Raw genomic sequence first — 3,243 nt, forward strand, 5'->3', positions numbered from 1 at the left:
GTTGCTTTTCAACCAGGCTCTCCCCTTTGATCAGCGCTTCAGTCACTTGGTGGTGGTGTCTGTAGATGGAGGTGGAAGAGAAAGAGCACGGCAAAGGTCTCTCCCTTTTATCATGTTCTTTCTTCCCTCTTGGCTTTGCCCCCCACCCCCCTCTTCAGAGTCAGGTGAGCATTACCTCACTGTAGTCCCAAACTGACCAAAGGAAGGGGGGTGACTCACTTAAGAGTCCAATAGATCCTTTGTTGCTGCCTAGGCAAGTGTCCTTTGTTCCTGTGAGGCTGGGCTGGGTTTGTCCCATACATACCCTGATGAGGTGTATACTGCCCCTCTGCTCCTGGAGAGTTTTGCCTGAGCTTCTTTTAAGCCATGAGGACACATTTTCAGCCTCATAACTATATACGTGAAATTACAACCTATAACATTACTATAACAACAATGATCGGTGCATCATGAGCCTTCCGAAGACACCCGAGATGACAAACTTTGCATTGGATACTACACAATCATATTATAAGGATGAACATGGGGGTGCAGGGTGTTCCCCTAAGGTACAGAGTGTCACAACGTCACGAATGGCAGTGGAGTTATTCCTTAAGCTACAAAGGCAAGAGGAGTGCAACATTCATCTTGCCATGTGTAGTAGCTATGACACGTGATTGCTTGTGGCATTCATGGAGGTGCTGACCACAGTGGAACACCGCTTTTGGGCTCAGAAAACAAGCACTGAGTGGTGGGATCGCATTGTCATGCACGTCTGGGATGACGAGCAGTGGCTGCAAAACGTTCGGATGAGGAAAGCCACATTCATGGGACCGTGTGATGAGTTTGCCCGAGCCCTACAGCCCAAAGACATGAGAATGAGAGTTGCCCTGTCGTTGGAGAAGCACATGGCAATTGCACTGTGGAAGCTAGCTACTCCAGACGGCTACTGATCGGTCGCTTACCAGTGCGGAGTGGGAAAGTTGACCATTGGACTCTGAAAGGCCGTGACTCTGGGCAACATGCGTGACATCGTGGATGGCTTTGCACAAATGGGCTTCCCTAACTGCCACTTCACTCTGTCACTGCCTCTTCCTCCTCCTCCTCCTCAGACCAACCACAACAGCACCTTCTGCCTCAGCACCGCAGCCCCAATCCCCGCCAAGTGCCGAGGGGAGGCCAGAGGGCAGGGGGCTGGAGAGTGAGCCCAGCCCACACTCATCCTGCAGTGCTGTGTCCTGTCCCATGGGGCTGTGCCTGGCTCCCCATTGCAGGCTGAGTGAGGGGCAGGCTCACTCTATAGCCCCTCCCCGCTTTGCCCCTTTCCACCAGGCTGGGTTAGGGTCACAGTGCAGAGGTGGAAGGTGTTGCTGCAAGTGGTCAGAGCCCCCAGGTCACAACACCCACAGCAGGGAGCCAGGCCCAGCCCTGTGGGACAGAAGACACCACTGCAGGGTTTTTGCGGGTGTCAGTGTGCCCATGAACCCCTGATCAAACCACCCTGGTATGAACTTCTCCTCATGTCTGTGCTCCTCCCATGTCTCATTCTTTACAACCCACTAGATGGGCTCTCTGGCCTGTGAGCCAGACATCAGCAACGACTTGCTGTTAATGGTCAGGATGCTCTTAGCAGGTAGCTGAAGAGATGTGCAGCTTTCCGAGTCATGGCAGACACTGTAAATTCCTCCAACCAAGCCGAAGAGCTCTGGGATCTGCGTGCCCCCAGGAGCGGGTCATGGGGCTCCCAGAGGGGAACGTCCCCAAGCCATTTCCTTCCCATGCCCCCCTGAGGTGTGCAGCTCTGAGCATGCTGAGATCCATGGCTAGAGCTGCATAAACTACGAGGGGCAGGGGTCAAAGATAAAACCCGAATCCTCCTACAGCCTGACAATGTGTGTCCCCAGACTGTGCCATCAAAACGGAGAGGCTCAGGCTGTACCTTCAAAATGAGATCAACTCTAGCTTGTCAGAGTAAGCCAAAAAGTCTGGACACCAACGGCTTGTGGGAAAACAATGCAGCAGAAACCAAGGTGCAGCACCTGGACCTTTCTAGCAGTTGGCCCCAAGCCCCCAGGTTGCCTATATAGGGCTTGATCTTGCTTCTATCGGAGTCAATGTCGACACTCCCATGGAGCCCACAGAGAAATAAAGCTACTGTGACTGCACTAAAAATCCTGCCTCTGATGCTCTAACCTGAGCTGTCGACTCTTGATGCTGGTGATCTGGCTGTTCAGGCGCCTTAATTCTGGCACTTCACAATGTTTACATGCTTGACTTTGCCACTGGCACTTTTTTTTAATGTCGTTCTCTGCATGGAATTGAATCTCAGCTGTGCCATCGTGCAGCGCCAGCCTGCGCTGTACGGCCTGCCTGCAGAGTGCCCTCACTGCGGGCAAGGCAGAGTTCAGGGGCTGTAGCTTAGGCTACACTTGCAACTGAACGACAAAAGTTTTGCTGTGGCAAGTGCAAGTGTAAACGGCGCTTTGTCGACACAGCCTTGTCGCGAACAGCTGCGCAGTGTAGACATAACCTAAATGGTCTCCGGTTTCCACTGTCCAAAGGACAGGAGAATTTGGCCAAAGCTTGCCACACAAAGCAAAGTGAGGTTCAAAACGGCAGGGGCTTTGAATCCTTCGTGTCCTGTAGCATTTATATTTACTGAAATTTCGAAAGCATCCATAACCCTGACTTTCTACCTGAGTTTTGTGACACCCCCTCCTCTCCTGAGCGAGCCGAAAAATCCCTCAGTGCACTTGTAACCCTCTGGTGAGTGTGTGTCATTCACACCCCCCTTGATGGCTGACCCACAGGGTTTATGGGTTTTTACAGCTCTGAACTTCACAGACTGACTCTTTAGCTCCAGCTGTAGAGACTTGTGCTAAGCGCCGTAGGTCCCCACTTCAATCCCCAGGGAGTGTTGGGGTGGGGTAGACTGTTCCTGCCTGTGGGGCAGGGGATATGCTCTCCCTTCCAGCCTTCCAGCAATACACATCAGATTGGTTCATATTCTTCCCCCTCTCTCCATTGCCCCCTGTTCTCCCATCCCTTCTCCTCACCTCCATCCATTCCTTCTCTCCTGCCCTCTCCCTGACCTTCCCCCTCTTTTACTCTCCTTCAGTTTCACTTTCTTATTTTCTCCCCCTCCTGGCTCCTCCTTTTTCTTCGTCTCCTTCTGTGGCTGGGACTAGCACATATTTGCAGGTGGCCCCTCCCAGTGTCAGCACAAGCCCACACTGTGTAGGGCCACTGGCAGGGAGAACAGAT

At 52.6% G+C, this 3,243-nt stretch overlaps 2 protein-coding genes across 2 annotated transcripts in view; one reads left to right on the plus strand and one right to left on the minus strand.

Moving 5' to 3' along the window:
* LOC102936186 (butyrophilin-like protein 2) overlaps window positions 1–3,243 on the minus strand; it is a 1,677,894-nt gene that overhangs the window by 517,047 nt on the left and 1,157,604 nt on the right.
* The window catches only part of LOC114020220 (butyrophilin subfamily 1 member A1), a 1,361,724-nt gene that overhangs the window by 292,802 nt on the left and 1,065,679 nt on the right, over window positions 1–3,243 (plus strand).

The sequence above is a fragment of the Chelonia mydas genome, chromosome 14, assembly GCF_015237465.2.
Source record: "Chelonia mydas isolate rCheMyd1 chromosome 14, rCheMyd1.pri.v2, whole genome shotgun sequence".
In the NCBI taxonomy this organism is placed as follows: domain Eukaryota; kingdom Metazoa; phylum Chordata; order Testudines; family Cheloniidae; genus Chelonia; species Chelonia mydas.